Here is a 17,882-nt window from a genome sequence, read left to right on the forward strand (position 1 = left end):
CATCAAGAAGAGTGACACTCCTCTCCCCAGGAGGACCCCGCCCACCGGAAGCACTACCACTGGGGAATATTAGGCACTGGCAGAGGAAGCAAACCGCAGGGGCAGAGACTGGGGGGCTGGTGGGGGCATTAGAAGAGCAGCCCTCAGAAGTTAGCTCCGATTTCTATCGGGTTTTACAGCCAGGTTCTTTATGTTCAGGTTCATTATTACAGCCTGTCTTTTATTTTATTTTTTTCTTTTGCTTTCCTCCCTTCTCCTCAAGACCAGATTAGATTCTCATCAAAAGTCTAAGGGGTTGGGGAGAGCATTTATGGAGATCAGTCTGTGTTTCGGGCATCAGCGGTTAACCGGGTAATATACACTTCTATTACCCTCCTTGCAGTCCTCGGAGGATCAATGCGAGGGGTTTAACGACCACACAACGGAAAAACATATATTCCTGCTGCCTTGGAGCAGCCATCGGGAGCCTGTGTATATGTTTCCCTCATTATTTGGATGTGCCGTTTGAATGTTGTGATCAGTGATTCAGTGCACATGATTCATCAGGAAGGCATTTGCTCGGCAGACATGTGAGGAGCTGTCTGCCTCTTCAATCTCACTGACAGGGCAAAAATGCTGATTTATAGTAAATCATTAAAATCTGCTTATTATGGCACGGCTTGTTCCTCTTCCCCACTTCAAGCCCGCAACTTGATCTGCATCGTGTCTCTTACAATTTTATACTACAGCAAGCAGTTATTTAAACAAGAGGGGAAGGCTCCTTAGTCTTTATTAGTGCATATGAAAGGATATTTTGTTTAAAGAAGACTAATTAAGAATGCAGACGATTTTCTTGCTCCGTGTAGGGGGGAAAATATAAAGATTTAAAATGTCGAAGCAGAACAAAGAATTACTGTACTAAATACTTAAGAATGATGATTTGGTACCTATTTTAAATAGCCATAAAATATCAGTTCACATGTTGCCAAAATTATTGGGGAGGCAGGGGCTTGGGGGCTGGTCGCCTTGAGTTTGGGTTGGAGGGAGGCCATGAAGATCTCTAATAAAAATGAATACCAGCCAGAGAATAATGCTATTATTGTGTTGAACTCCAATATTGTGACAAAGGTTAACTTGCTTTAAAAATTGTGGGGAAAGTTTTGTTCTTTAAAGGGAGAAGATTTAAGATTCGATGGGAACATAATGTGAGAATATGTTACATGCCAGGTAAACAAAGAAATAACACAAAGAGGTCTATATTTTGTATGTTACTTACAGTAAAAAAAAAATTTTTTTAATTTGATGCCTGGGGACAAAAATCCTTGCCACTGAATTACAAAGAAGTGAACAAACTGACTCAAAATTAATCTATACAGATCTGTCCCCTTAATAAGACTAATTCCGGAGAACAAAGCAGAGCATAATGCATTTTAAATTAAGTTGGAAAATGCATAATTTATATTTGTTTTATTTCTTCATATTTTAACACAGGTGCATTCCAGAATGCTAAGAACCAAAGGAGAAGGGCATGCTTCTGACCATGGTTTTTTACTTTTGAAAACTGAAGGATCTAAGATTTCTCCTCTTGTTCAGGAAGTGAGAGCAGAATCAGACAGAAAAGATGAACGCAGTGAGAAAGAATAAAGTATGTTTGGTTAAAATTAATTTTTAGGGCTTCTGATTTCTGATGTGGCATTCAGCAACAGTTAAGAAAACACACACACACCATATTCATCTGGATGAAAATCATGTTTTCCTTTTGTCTCAAGTGGTAGTTTTAGGAGAAGCTGGGTGGGGTAGAAGAGCTCCCCTGGAGAGACCTCAGTGGCTCCATGGATGAGTAGAGGACCCTCATCCTGCCCACCCAGCCCAAGCAGGGCTGACGGGCACAGGAAGATGGCCTGGGGCACAGTAGGGAGATGGTCTTATTTCCTTATTGTCTTTTGGCTACATTGAAAACAGCCTTCTTCTCTCCCAAACCAGAACCCCCTCCTTCACTCCCCTTTCTTTTCTAGTCTCTAACCTCATCCCTAACCTATCTCAGCTTGGTTCCCTCCCGTCATTTCTATGACATGCAGAATTTATCCAACTTAGCTTAACTCATTGGTTCATTTCAGCTTAACTCATTTTAAATGATGTGTTTCTGTTTTGTTTTGTTTGAAAATCACAAACTAGACACAGCCTAGCTATGACTATTAGAATCAAATTGAATGCCTCAAAATTATTCTTTAACATAAATTGCTCTTTGGAGAGACCTGTGCTAATGATTACATGGTAAGGAAAATTTAGAGGAAAATAGCACCTGTATCTACTTAGCTACGGAGCACCTAAGAGGGAGGAGACACTGAGCCAAGAGGTCTGCAGCTGTTATCATCTGCCTGTAACCAAGTCCTGCAAGCTAGGGCAGAGTCACAGGCCTGTGGTGGGAGAGGAGGGGACTGAGCAAGTTACTGACAGCCTCCGAGCCCCAGCATAGCATCTGACTCAGGTCTGTCTGAGGCCATATTGGCAACCATCATTCATTATGAGCTCCAAAATCTGGACAGAAACCAAGTCCACTCCCCAAGCTCACGTGCGCTCTGACAGTCTATATCCACCCAGTATTTCCTAGCTCTAGGACTGTAGGACTGACACATTTTCTGTAAAGCAGAACTGATGTTGTCACAGGACATAGACCACTAACTTGCCAATAACCCTTTGGTTGGTGAAAGCATCACACTGATTTTTCATGAGTCTGGCTTTTGGGGCTTAATTCAGAGTTTTTTTCCTCCATGGAGTAGATCAGTACTTCACTCATTTGCATCCAGAGAAGAAGATACTGTTTAAGGCACTGACTTCCATCCTGCGAAGACTACGTGCCTTGCTTTTGGAAGGTTGAATGGGATGCTACTTAAAATAGGATATTCCAGCTGGTTAGGTTTGGAGTTCAGATATACAAAAGTCAGTGATATACTAGGTGCATTTTTATTCTTGCCAAACTTGATACTTGATAGATTTGTTTGGATAAAGTCCTGATTTTCTTTCCAACTTTTTTTTTGTGTGTGTGGCGGATACCAGTTTGATTGTTGCTGGATGAAGCTGGCCTGGTGCCTTCTGGGCTTGCTAAGTCACCTTGCCATCATAGAGCCACCCTTTCCATCTTGTATTGGCAGCATCGCACATTTATTCAGTTTACAGTCTTGCCTCTCTGTCCTCCCCATCACTTCTTCCCTCACTCCATTGCCTCTTCAGTAAAGTTAATTGTAGGAGAGAGTCAGGGAGGCAGGGCATTCTCAACTAGGGAAGAGATAAATTCTTCCAGAGATAATGAGCACACACTGGGATCTAGCCTTTCTTAGAGTTTAGCAGTTCATTTTCTGCTGTAGTTTAATTTTGGCTCCTTTTGCTTGTAGCTTCGTGGTCTTTCTGTTTCCTCACTTGCATGATCTTCCCATGTCTTGGTGACAAGCTCCTTCTAGCCTGAGTCAGTGTGGGGAACAAGTAGAGGATGGACTCAGCGTCTTCTGCAAGATGTGAGGATTGCAACATTCCCATTTGCACATGAACCACTGCCGTCGCCAGAGCCACAGACAGACGTGCAGGTCACAGCCCGGCCCACTGTATGGCTTTGCCTGAACCTAATGCTCACTCTCTATTCCCATCCTGGCAGGTCCCCTGACCTCTGGAGAAGGCTGCTGGCATTGCATTGACCCAACTTCACCAAGACATCAAACAACAAAAGAAGGAACCAAGACGTGGGTGTCATTATTGCAGTTCCCATGTAGAACTCCAGTGGCACTGTGTCTTTCATGACTGTCTGTCTTGTCCACTTTCTGAGCCCTTCCTCTGCCTTATACCAGGTGCCCAGTGCCCTCAGCTTCCTGCCTCAGGTCAGAGAGAGACATCTGATGGCAGACCCACCCACACACTTTGATTGCAATTACCCCTTCCTGGGATCTTTGCACTCAGAAAAGTGATCTTGAGAAAGGGCTGCAATGAAACGGTGGAAAGAAACCCTATGGAAGAATTTAATCTAGCATGGTAGCCATGGAAAGATGAATATCTTTGAGTACAAACACTATTGAGAAATATTATGGAATGGACAGGTTACTCCAAAGAGAGACAAACTGAAGCCGGTTTCCAGTTCTGTGGTGAGTGGGTGTGTTAGTCCATTTTCACACTGTTGATAAAGACATACCTGAGACTGGGTAGTTTATAAAGAAAAAGAGGTTTAGTGGGTTCACAGTTCCACTTGGCTATGGAGGTTTCACAATCATGGCAGAAGGTGGAAGGCACATCTTACTTACATGGTGGCAGGGAAGAGCGGAGTAAGAACCAACTGAAAGGGAAAACCCCTTATAAAACAGTGAGATCTCATGAGACTTATTGACTACCATGAAAACAGTATGGGGGAAACTGCCCCATGATTCAATTATCTCCTACCAAGTCCCTCCCACAACATGTGGGAATTATGGGAGCTACAATTCAATATGAGATTTGAGTGGGGACACAGCCAAACTGTATCAATGGGTTAAGTGAAACCAGATTTTTTTGTTTTTTAAATTCTTGAGACTCATTTTCCATATTTAAAACAGAGATGAAGAAATGTTATTTTTTTGTAAACATTCTGGTCCACTGTTGTTTTTATTTCCATCATTTGAAAACTATTCCCCCTCCCTACCATCCCGCCTCCCTCCTTTAGCTGCAGCGTCTCTGTGATAGAAATATTTCTAAGGGGGCAGGAATCAGGCACAACTCCCAAGCTGCTGTGTTACCCTGAGTGTCCCTCGTGTATTCCATGTGTCCCAGTTGGGATGGCAATTCTGAGAGAGTTTTCCCAAGTATCCCCTTATTATACACGGGCCTCAGTGGCTATCATAATTAGGATTTGCCCAAAGCAGACCTCAGACAAGGATTTGGGTTCCTGTAGCTCATTTGGAGTATGATCCCAATAAGCTGATGAGAGAGAGGGGAGACAGGGAAGACAGAAAGTCAATAAAGTGAGTGTTAAACAGGGGTTACCTTCCTGCAAACTGGAAACGACCCCTTGGGTTCGTGTTGAGAGGTACAGCAACACAAAGCTTGTTAGAAATGCAAATCTTTAAAAGAATTCTTTTCTTGATACATAATATTTTACATGTTTATGGGATACATGTATTTGTTACATGCATGTAATGTGTAATGATCAAGTCATGGTTTTTGGGGTATCCATCACTTTGAATATCTTTGTATTGGGAACATAAGTCCTCTCCTCTGGCTATGATGAAATATACAATATATTTAAATATATATTGTATATTGAAATACACAATATTTAAATATGTTCTATATTTCAACATAGCCAGAGGAGAGGACTTGAAATGTCTAGAGGACTTGAAAATACTAGGCTAGCACCCTAGACTAGTATTGATAATTAGCACTTTTTCCTTCTATCCAACTATATGTTAGTATCCATTCACCAACATCTCTTCATTTTCTCCTCCCACGCTCACACCCTTCTAGCCTCTGGTATCTATCATTTTATTCTCTATCTCCACAAGATAAATTTTTTTAGCCTGTACATATGAGTGAGAGCATGTGGTATTTATCTTTCCGTACCTGGTTTATTTCACTTAATGTAATGACCTCCAGTTCCATCCATGTTGCTGCAAATAACAAGATTTCATTCTTTTGTTTTTATTTCTTTGGCTGAAAGGTATTCTATTGTGTATATATACCACATGTTCTTTGTCCATTGATCCATTGATGGACTCTTAGGTTGATTTGATGTCTTTGCTCTTGTGAATAGTGCTTGGATAAACATGTGAGTGCAGGTATCTCTCTGATACACAGATTTCTTTGCCTCTGGATAAATACCCAGTAGCGGGATTGCTGGATCGAATAGTAGATCTATTTTTAGTTTTTTGAGAGATCTTCATACTGTTTTCCATAGTGGCTGTACTAATTTGCATTCCCACCAACAGTGTATAAGTGTTCTCTTTTCTCTACATTCTCACCAGCATCTGTTATTTTTTGTCTTTTTATTAATAGTCATTCTCACTAGGGTGAGATGTTATTTCACAGTGGTTTTGATGTGCATAGAAATGCCAATCTTATTTCCCTCCTGACTAGTTCTAATAACTCAGAGTCTCTGGATTAGGCCTGGGAATCTGAGTTTTAACAATCTCTGCAGGGGAAAAGGTTGGGCTCGGCTTTGAGGAACAATGGCATGGAATACACACAGATGAGCTCCCCAAGGGGCCAGGAAATGGGTATTTATCTAACAGTGTCCCTCTCTCAATGACTGAGAATTGTTTCTGAGGGGTTACCTCCCAGAACATTCTGTCTCTTCTGTGCAGGTGCCAGGCAGTGCCCAAACCAGAGAATGTCTCAGGCAGAGAGACACAGAAAACCACAGGTCTGAATGGCAACCACATGTGAGCAACTTCTGGGTGGGCCAGGGAGTATTGGTGGGGCAATGACAGGGTCTGCTTCAAATCCCTTCATCTAGGTTATGACAATTTCCAAGTTTAGATCTCTCCCCAATTCCAAATTTGGATACGTCCAACTGGAAGTCTCATCAACACACCCAAAACTATAGTCATCATCTTCTCTATACCCTCAAAAATTCCTTGCTCCTCATACAAAGTTCCTCCTTGCTCTTCATACATAGAACCACCCGTCGCTCCATCCCTTACAATCTAGACCTGGATCATGCAATTGTGTTCCTTTCTCTCATGTCCCCAATCAAATGGGCCATTAAGTGCTGTCATTTTACCTTCTTAACATGTGTTCAACCCTTTAATTTCTCTCCTTCTTCACGACTACTCCTAATTTGAGCCTCTGTCACTTCTGCCTGGGGTTGTCAGCTGGTCTTTGTGCTTCCAGTCTTATATACACCAATGCATTTCCTATATAATTGTCCCTGTGGTCTCCTTGAAGCATAAACCTGACTATGAGGCTGTCCTGCTGAAATCTCTCCTGGCTTCAGTTGTCCATGGATGAAGGCATTAACATGACACACCAGCAGCGGCCTAAGTGGTATCCATGCTGAATCTGACAATCCCTGAGTAAGTAACACTCCCCTGCACCCTGAGCCTTGGGCCTTCACACACGCCCTTCTTTTGCCTGGGTTACTCTTCGCTCTCAGTCCTCACGCTCACTCCCTTCCCTGGCATCTCATGTGCCTGGTATAGAGTGCTGTGCCTGGCCTCCTCTGCCCAACATCCCCTGCCCCAACCCTGGCAGGCTCCAAGTGCATTCCAGGGAAATATCTGCAGCCTTCTCCTTTATCACGTATCACCCTGGAACGTAGTGACCTGGCCACCTGTCTGCCCTCTACACTGAATGGTAAGCTCTGCAAGGGAATGCACCGGATCACACTGATTTGTCTATCAGCATTACCAAGAACAGTACATGGCGTGTAGCATGACCTTAATAATTCATTCAAATGAGCAAACGGATGAGTGGGAGAAATGTGGGACAGCAGATGTTTAATCAGAGTTCCTTCCCTCCTTCGTATACTCTCTCCAGTCTTGCCATGTTAGGCAAACACCTAGCTTGTCTTGGGAAAGCCCGACTTGTGCCTTGTCAACTTGGCATGACAGCTCTGGCCTAAGGCCCCAAATGGTGTTTCCCAGAATGACCAGGGAGGAATCCATGTGAGCTTCCCAGGGTGGGAAGGAGGCAGAGGGCATTATCAGAGGTTGGGGTGGGCAGACATGGACAGACAGATGCTGAACTGCCTGGTGGGCTCCAGCATGGCCTCACCTTGCTCTTGCTCTGTGGCCAGTCATTTTCCCATGGCACCCCCAGGACTGCCCCCAAGTGCTTGGCTATAGGTCTGCAGAAGCAGTGGTTCCTACAGAGGAAACAGTTTCCACTGTGGGTCCACTCCAATGGGCTCCCCCTGCAGGGTCCCACTTCAGTGACTGGGTGTGTGTGCTTTTCAGATTTCCCCACAAGTTCAGGCTTATCCAGCCAGGCAGCCGGGCTCAAGAGGTCGGCAAAGACTTCCTTGATGCTCCAACTTTTTCCACTTCTCCTCACCCTTTACATTACTGGATCTTTTCCTGTCCATGAACGCCCTTATTCTTTTTTTTTTTTTTTTTCACTTTTATTTTAGGATTAGGGGTACATGTGCAGGTTTGTTATATACGTAAACTTGTGTCACGGGGGTTTATTGTACAGATTATTTCCTCCCCCAACTATTAAGCCTGGTACCCAGTAGTTATTTTTCCCGATCCTCTCCCTCCTCCCACTCTCCACCCTCGAGTAGGACCCAGTGGGTGTTGTTCCCTTCTATCTGCCCGTGTGTTCTCATCATTTAGCTCCCACTTATAAGTGAGAAAATGCGGCATTTGGTTTCCTGTTCCTGTGTTAGTTTGCTAAGGATGATGGCCTCCAGTTCTATCCATTTTTCTGCAAAGGACTTGATCTCATTCTTTTTATGGCCGCATAGTATTCCATAATGTACATGTACCATATTTTCTTTATCCAATCTACCATTGATGGGCATTTAGGTTGATTCTTTGTCTTTGCTATTGTGAATAGCGCTGCAATGAATATTCACATGCATGTGTCTTTGTGGTAAAATGATTTATATTCCTTTGGGTATATACCCACTGATAGGATTGCTAGGTTGAATGGCAGTTCTGTTTTTAGCTCTTTGAGGAATCATCATACTGCTTTTCACAATGGTTGAACTAATTTGCCCTTCCACTGACAGTGCACAAGCATTTCATTTTCTCCTCAACCTCACCAGCATTTGTTTTTTTTTTTGTTTGTTGTTTTTTGGCTCTTTAGTAATAGCCATTCTGACTGGCATGAGATGGTATCTCATTATGGTTTTGATTTGCATTTCTTGAATGCTGATTGCACTGAACAGTTGCTTACCTGCATCTCTCTGGGGTGAAGTCCTCAGGAGACAAGCAAAGACCCTTGGTCACAATGACTATTAAGATCCCTCCCTTTCCTGCCTCCAAGGTGGGGAAGAACCGTAAACCCTGAGATCACCCCAAAGCTGCAGTGGGCAGCCCAGGAGTGCCATGCTACAATCTGCAGCCAGCACTGAAGTGGGAGAGGAGCCCACACTTTCAGAGGATTGAAGACAGCATGGCTACAACTATGAGGAAATATAGGGGAGCCACATGATTGAGCAAGAGCCTACTAGGTGATCAGTACACGTAAGCACCCCCCACTAGATTACATCCCAAAGTTTCAACACCAAAGATGCCTCCCTAACATACGCCCCTGTGAAACCCAAGACAAGAAGACAGCTACAAGTCATTCTTATTCTTAACAATATTTGAGGTGGTTCTGTTTTCCTGACTGAACACCGATAGATACAGTAGACTTCCAAATGTGTTTTACGATCTTAGTTTCACTTTTTGCTATCAAATTCACCAGAATGGCAAAGAAACTCCAGATCAATCTCTTATTTGAATAGGAGAACAAAAGTACAAATTAAATTACCCATGAAAGAAAACTAGCAGGACTTTAAAGGATTATAAATTATAACCAAACATAATTTGTTCTGGGAATGCAAAGTGATTTCACATGCAAATATTACATTAACATATTAATATAATTAAGCATATTAAATACAAGATTGTGGTAGGCAGAATTCTAAGATGACCCCTGATGTAATTATATAATCCCTGGGTTTTTTTTTTTTTTTGACTATGGTTGGGAAGTGTAACTTGCTTCTAATCGACAGAATCTTGTGGCAAAGATGAAAGGGTTTTGCAGAGGTAATTACAGCTCCTAATCAGTTGAGTTTTAATAAATCAAGAGATTATCTTGACATAATCAGGAGGTCCTGACTAGGGAACAGTCTTCAACAGAGGTGAGCTCTCTCTTTCTCTCTCTGGCTTTGAAAAACATAAACTGCCTTGTTGTGACATGTGGCTCTACAGAGGAGGCTATATGGCAAGGACCCGAGGGTAATTTCTAGGAGCTGAGGCTGGTTCTTGGTCTACAGCTTACAAAACAAACAAATAAACAAACAAACAACAACAAAAAGAGGACCTTGGCAATACAGCCATAAGGGAATGAGTTCTGCCAGCAACCTTATTCGGCTGAGAAGTGGATTATTTCTTAACTCAAATGTCCAGATAGAAACACAGCCCAGCTCCTACCTTGACTGCAGCCTTATGAGACCCTGAGCAAAGGGTCTAGCTAAGCCCTGCTGGACACCTGACTCATGGAAAACATGTGCTGTTCTGAGTCACTGAGATAATGACAATCCATTATGTGGCAAGGGAATGATAATACACCGATTAAATAGATACCTGTATCGGTTAGCTACAAAATTTGGTTTACAAAAACCAGTCCCCAGACTCAGTGCAGCTGAGTCTGCATAATACTCAGCTAATTTTATGTGCCCACTTGACTGGGTTTAGGGATACTCAAATAGCTGGTAAACCATTGCTTCTGGGAATGTCTGTGAAGGTGTTTCTGGAATAGACTGGCATTTGAATCAGTGGACTGAGTAAGGAAGATTCACCCTCACTCAGTTAGGGCAGGCTCCATCAATCTACTGAAGACCTGATCAAGCAAAGGGAAACAGAAAATTTGCCCCCTCTCTCTTCTGGAGCTTAGACACGTCTCCTGCTTTTGGACATCAGACCTCCAGGTTCTTCTGCCTTTAGACTCTAAGATATGCACCATCAGCCTCCAGGTTCTCAGGCCTTCAGACTTGAACTGAGCTGTGCTACCAGCTTCCCTCATTCTCTAACTTGCAGATAACCTGTAATAGAAAGTTGTACAGATTATTTCCTTTTGCTCTGTGGCCAGTCATGATAGCGTAAGCCAATTCCCTATTCTTGTTGGTCTATCTATCTATCTATCTGTCTGTCTGTCTATCTATCTATCTATCATCTCTCTATCTATCTATCTCCTATCAGTTCTGCTTTTCTGGAGAACCCTGACTAATACAGAGGTTTTAAACAACAAAATGTATACTGCCCATGTCTGTGGGTCAACTGGAGTTCAGCTGATCTAAGCTGGAGTCATCTCAGCTTGGCTTCAACTTGCAATTCAGGCCACTTAAGCAAGTTCCATATCTGTTCCCAATAACAGCAGGGCAGAAAAATCCACTTTCTCTCACAGAAGAAACTGTGAGGTCTCACAGCAAATCATGGGTACAGAAAGGGCTGAAGAAACGGGAGAAATGATACCATCTACTGTGATATCTGAATGGTATTTAATAGAATCCAACACTAATTACTAGCTTTATGTAGGGAAAAAAAGACAGAAATAAAGAGGATGAATAAAGAGGATGTCCTAACTAAGCAAATGTAATCTACATTAACTTTTAACATTCATCTAAGAAGTAACACCATAGAGGAGTCCTGAATCAGCTTTCATGAACTTTGGCGATTGGTGGAAGCCTGTATAAAGAGGGCTGAGAGAATTTTGAAGGTTCAGGAAGTCAGGTAGTGAGTGCACATTTGCTTTTATCTGGAGGATGGAATAAACATCTTTCATCAGATTTCAAAAGGCCTTCTGACCTTTCCCACACTAAAGAAAAATTTGGTAATTAAAAACCACTACACTAGAGGTCTTCTCATTAAAGTCAAAAATAATATTATCAATGTTAGCCAGTAGAAATAAGAGAACTAGGAGGAGAAACTGTGAGGACAGAATAGTATTAACATTATATGTCAATAAGATGATTGTTCTGCTTATAAAATCTATATGTCTTCATTCTAAGACGCTGAAGTTTTAAAACATCAGAATTCATCATACAATCAGTGTGTGTATTTAATGTAGCACTGTTTCTCTGGTTTTCCTAAAGTATTTAAAATGTTGATCAATATAAAAGTTGATGATATCTTAAAATTATGAAAATATAATTTGAAAATGATTAAGCAAGTTTAGAAAGGTGGTTAGTTACAAAATCAAAATGCAACAACCATTAACTGTCTTGCATGTCAAAAATAATCAAATAGAAAATTAACAAAAACATAATTCCATTCTCAGTAACATTAGAATGTATAATAACTGGGAAAGGATGTCATTAACCAGAAATATTAAAAAATTGTAATTGTAAAATTTTAATGATAGAAAAATATAAAAAGGTCTTTAAGATGATCAAATGGTTTTGATTAGAAAATATATTAACTTTTAATATTGCAAACTTATCAATTTGTCCCACATTTATTCATAGGTTTAATGACAATCCTATAAAAATCTCAGCAGAGTTAAAAAAAATTATTCATTTACTGATAAGAGTGATGTGTGAGAACTTGAAACATTAATTCTAATATTAATCTGGAATGAAAAAAATAACCTGAAGCTGGGCATGGTGGCTCACACCTGTAATCCCAGCACTTTGGGAGGCTGAGGCAGGTGGATCAAAAGGTCTAGAGTTCGAGACCAGCCTGACTAATATGGTGAAATTCCATCTCTACTAAAAATATAAAAAAAATTAGCCGGGCGTGGTGTCACATGCCTGTAATCCTGGCTACTTGGGAGGCTGAGGCAGAAGAGTTGTTTGAACCCAAGAAGCAGAGGTTGTAGTGATCCGAGATCACGCCACTGGGTGACAGAGCAAGATTCCATCTCAAAAAGAAAAAAAAGAAAAAAAAAAAAACCTGGAACACTTTAGAAAGAATGAATAATTAGGAAGAAATACACTGTCATACTAGTGAAATTAACAAGAAATAGGAAAAATATACTAGACAATCTAGAAACTGAACTTAGGATATATTTTATTTTATATGTAATATATTTTGTTGAATATAAGATACATTATTGATTGTATGACGCAGTATTATCCCATGCACCAATAACAGAGGAAAAACTCCCAAGATGGAATTTAATAGAACCACTATGACAAGGGCTATATCCTCGGTCTAAGGGTCCTTAAGAAAGGCAAGCACCACGCAGAAACAGATCACAAAGAAATGCTTTTGCATCTTAATCTTTACACTGGGTGGAGGGAAGAAAATATGTCTCCCCTGAGAATTGGAATCAGAGCCAATGCTCACACAGTGTTGCAGTGTGAAGTCCAAAGGAACTTCAGGCTGGAAGCCCGAAGTGGTCTCACATCCATAGTGTCCCCAGATGATAGCATAAGCAAATCCTAAACTTCCCAGGAAGAAGTGGCCTGCATGCCAAGCCAACGAAGACCTTTAGGTGCTGGGGACTGAAAATTGACCCAGATCTCAGAGATGCTAACATGGAAAATTTTTCATTTTAGAAGCTGTGGAGTATCATAATAGCAATAAATATTTGTGGCCAAAGATGAAGAATCATTCAATAAATGAGGATGGAAACACAGCTTAGCAACTTGGGAAATTAAACAACTACCACCTAGCCCAAGGATAGAACTGAAAACAAGAACCCTTATGAGCACTAGAAGAAAACACAAATCTGAGACTGAGAATCACCTTTCCAGCCATGGAAGAAAAAAATAGTGGAGAAGCATTCATCTCCTGGAATAAAATAAAATGCAAAACTTCCACTGGTCAACATGGTGAAACCCCGTCTCTACTAAAAATACAGAAAATTAGTTGGGCATGGTGGCGCATGCCTGTAATCCCAGCTACTCAGGAGGCTGAGGCAGGAGAATTGCTTGAACCCAGGAGGCGGAGGTTGCGGTGAGCCGAGATCTCACCATTGCACTCCAGCCTGGGTAACAAGAGCGAAACTCCGTCTCAAAAAATAAAAATAAAAAAACTTCCATACATCAAAAGGGACCCCGAATAAATTAAAGGCAAACAAAACCAGGAAAAAAATACTTTTATGGCAAAAGGAGAATAGTAACCTTATAACATCCTAACAGTTTGATATGTGCATGAATTTTCTCCTTGGCCATTTTTATACTAATGAAAAGATCAGAAACAATTAAAAGGAGGGAAGTGACGAAATTATAACTCATCTGTACTATAAAACATATTTTTGAAGAAAGCTTGTTGGCACCAGAAAATTCTTTAAAAATGTTAAATAAAATGAATCTAAATTACAACCAATGTAAACTGATACAATAGTTTACATTTAGATCTCTCTCCCTGTATAAATATACATGAATGTATACAGAATGTATATTATATATATACACACACACATTATATGTAATGTATATGGCAATTTTATATTACATAGTATATAAACACGTGGAGTATATATACATATTATATGTAATATGTGTATATTTGTAGTATCTATAATATATAATAGTAGCACATAATGTATATTATATATAATGTATATACTATTTCTAGTTACACATACCTACACATATATGCAAAGAAATCTAAAATAATATTTCTAATATATGTTAATAGTGGGTATCTCTGGGTAGTGACATTACGGGTGAGATTAGATTTTGTAATTTCCAAATTTTTCTCAGGGAGTTAGGGTATTAGTTTTCTACTGATGCTATGAAGATTATCACAAATGTAGTGGTTTAAGTGACACATATTTATTACCTTACAGTTCTCTGGGTCTCCTGGGGCTGAGCTTGAGGTCTTAGCAGGACTGTATTCCTCTCTGGAGGCTCTAGGGGAGAATCTGTTTCCTTGCCTTTTCTTGCTCCTCCTGGCTGCCTGAATTCCTTGGCTCTCTTGGTATCCTTTCTCAATGTCCAAATCCAGCAACAGAAGACAGTTCTTTTTGAACCCTTTGTCTATGCTCAGATCTCTCTCTGACCCAGCCAGAAAGGTTCTCTGCTTTTAAGGAGTACTGTGGTTTCACTGGGTCCACCAAGATCATCAGGATCAGCATCTCTCCACGACAATGTTGATGACCTTGATCACATATGCAAAATCTCCTTTGCCATGTCAGGTGAGGTGGATTCTGGGGCTAAGCAATGGACGTATTTGGGGGTGGAGGAGACGTTGTTTTGCTAACCATCTTTGGTGCTATTTTAATTTTTAGAACACACACATGCTCTTACATAAAAGGAAGAGGCTTATATTATTTTTATCTTCATCATCGTTACCATCATCTACATTTTTTATTAACTCCATCAGTCACTAGTTAAGTCTTTGGAAACAGTCTACTTTAGAACAAGGGTCTGCACAAGAGGACCCACAGACAAAATCCAGCCTACAACCTGGTCTCGTCAATAACATTTTCTCAGAACACGAATACTCTAATTTGTGCACTTATTGTCCACGACTGGGTTTTGTGCTCAACTTCAAAGCTGAGCACTTGCAAGACAGACCATTGGGGCTATGGAGCCTAAGAGATTTGCATTCTGACCCTTATCAGAAAAAAATTTGCTCTTGTTGGCTTTAGAGCTTTAAATCGTTGCTTCACTACGTCAGATTAAAACTAAAAGTTGAGTCAGAGGAGATATTTTGCCTTAGAGCATGGCAGGGTTTCCAGGGTCATCATGGCCATCCTGCCCTTCACAGAGAAGATGCTTGAGACCCGAGAGGTGAATGGGCTCCCAGAGGCTACTCCAAAGCCACACATGCTGCCTGCAGAAAGCCACTTGATTGACGCTCCCTGGGTTTCATCTCTACCTTCTGCTTCAGTGTGTTTTAGCAGGTGCTGATTCCCAGGAATGCACTGAAGCTGTCTCAAATTTTTGGGGGAAAAATAAAAGCAAAGAGAAAATGCAAAGTTTTTACAAGCAGGTGTGTTAGCTATGGCTACATATAACTCCATGTGAATGGTCCCGAAGCCAGGGCTTAAGTCCTTGCAGACCAAGAAGGGAGGTTTTTTAGGGATTTGTACCTGTGACTATAGATGGTGGCCATGCAGTGGCAGAGCACAGAGGACCCTGGAGGCATGCCTTAGAAGACTCACTTTTCCAGCCTGTGAGTGCTAGCTGCCTGAGGGCCACCATGAGTGGCCAGCTCATCAGCAAGCAGAGTGACGTCACTGAGAAGGACCTCAGTCAAGTAGTTTGTCCTTAGTTCCTGCTCTGTCAATGTCGCTCTTTTTCGAACTGTGGCACTGGGTCAGCTGAACTGGCACAGCTATCACTGATAATTTTTTTAAGCAAAGAAAGCAAGGAAAACAATACCCATAATTTAGTTTCAGAGACTATAGCTGAAAACAAATTTGTAGACATTTACATACATGAACACGTATGTTCTCCATGTTCCATTGTGTTGATACCCTCTCATTTAATTTACCCCTTCCTGCTCAATATTTAGGAATATAATATGTGCACTAATATAAATAGGCTGGGATGAGTGTCCTGGTCATTAAATCATTGCCCACGTCCACCATGGTGTCTTCGCCATGAGTTGATGGACGTGAGATTTTTAATTTTAGGAAGATGCACTTCTTCAGGTTTTTGTTACGTCGTCACGACAAAGTGCTCTGCTGAAGGGCACCTGTGCCTGCCTCCTCTGGCTGGCTGAGTGCCTCTTAGAAGTAATGATAATGATGGCTTCCATCAGGTCAGATGGGGTCCTGGGTACTTCTACAAACATTATTTTACTTTCATTTCACAGGGATCTTGAAAAATTGACGTGGACTTTAAAGAGCGGGAAACTGAGTGATTTGCCCAAAGTTACTCTATTAGAGAACAGGAAGCTGAGCCTTGAGACTCGCACCATAAGAAGAGTGTCCGGAGGGTCACTTGAAGGCCTCGTTGTCCCCAGGTGCTCCTCCCCTCCACATCGGCTGTATTAAAATGTACACACACCCAACATAATTTATTCATAACATATGTAAGAGTTCATTTGCAGTTGCTTGGCTGACAAATAATGTGACATTGTGGACACATTTAAATATTTATTGATTTCAATTTTGTCGGGTGTGCAGTTGTTGGCCTGTTTGTCCTCAGATGCATGTGTCACTCCCTGCTCTGCTGATACCTGGACCCCATGATTCCAGGTTCCCCTGCCAGCTGGTTCCCTGTTGGGTTTGGCCAGTGGGCGGCACAGGTGGGTGAGTTAGGGGAGGAGGAAAAGAGAAGCAAGGGTGTCGTCCTCTCACTTGGGTACTGACTGCACTTTCTCTGCAACTGCCTCCCACTGGTGGAGACTATCGGGATAGTCTCAGATGCCAACATATGGGCTGCTCCTGGATCTGGTAACTGAACTCTTCCTTTCTCACTCAGGCCTGGGCATGGAAGTGGGTTCCTACTGTCAATAATCTCTAAGTTGCTTCTCTCTCCTCTGTTGGTTTCTCAACATGTCCAATGTCTGTGGAACAAACTTGTTGCTTTTTGTTTTACAGGGGAATTTTTTATTTTGTTATGGTAGAGCCAATTTTCTCAAACACTTTGTAGATCCCATACATAGCTGTGGATAATTTTTATTTGATAATTTTTAACACTTTGTAGATCCCATACTTAGCTGTGGAAAGAGTGTTTAATGGTAAGCATTCTCTGAATGTCCTTCCTGAGGCAGGATGGCAATAAGGTGGACTGAGGAACACGGCATCCTTTCCATTTGCTCACCTACTTATCTGATTATCCTTTTACTAACCTATGCATCTACTCCATCTCCTCAACCACCCAATCCTTTCACATTCATCTGTCTGTCTTCCCTACCACTCAATCACTCACTCACTTACTCACTTATCTATCTATCTCCATCTATCCACCCATCCATTCACTCATCCATCCACCTATCCACCAATTCCTATAGCGATCTTTTCTTCCATTCATTCATCCATACATCCATTCACCCATCCATCTATTCATATACTCACCCATCTTTTCATCTATCCATCCTTCCTTGTATTCACTCATTCATCCATTCACCTACCAATCAATTCAACCATCTATTCATCCATTCATCTGTTCATCTTTCCTTCTGTTCCTTCATCCATCCATCCATTCAAACATCCACCCATGTGTTCTTCTGTTCACTCATCCATCCACCCACCCATTCATCCATCCATAATTTTTTTCTATTCATTAAACCACCCACTTATTCATTTATCTACCCATGCTTCCTTCAATTCATCCACCTCTCCATTCACCCATCCATTCATCCACTCACCCTTTCATTCATTCTTCCTTTTAT

General features: G+C 41.4%; 1 long non-coding RNA gene across 1 annotated transcript in view; it reads left to right on the top strand.

The window, feature by feature from the left end:
* The window catches only part of LOC105714493 (uncharacterized), a 192,409-nt gene that overhangs the window by 160,592 nt on the left and 13,935 nt on the right, over positions 1 to 17,882 (top strand). Inside the window, exons 7-11 of the long non-coding RNA XR_010344303.1 lie at positions 1,471 to 1,624; positions 3,372 to 3,491; positions 3,629 to 3,713; positions 3,819 to 4,109; positions 6,880 to 7,007. This is a non-coding gene — a long non-coding RNA (uncharacterized LOC105714493). The remainder of the gene's footprint in view (positions 1 to 1,470; positions 1,625 to 3,371; positions 3,492 to 3,628; positions 3,714 to 3,818; positions 4,110 to 6,879; positions 7,008 to 17,882) is intronic.

Source organism: Aotus nancymaae, unplaced genomic scaffold, assembly GCF_030222135.1.
Source record: "Aotus nancymaae isolate 86718 unplaced genomic scaffold, 86718_ANA_hifiasm-v0.15.2.pri h1tg000028l, whole genome shotgun sequence".
NCBI classification, from domain to species: domain Eukaryota; kingdom Metazoa; phylum Chordata; class Mammalia; order Primates; family Aotidae; genus Aotus; species Aotus nancymaae.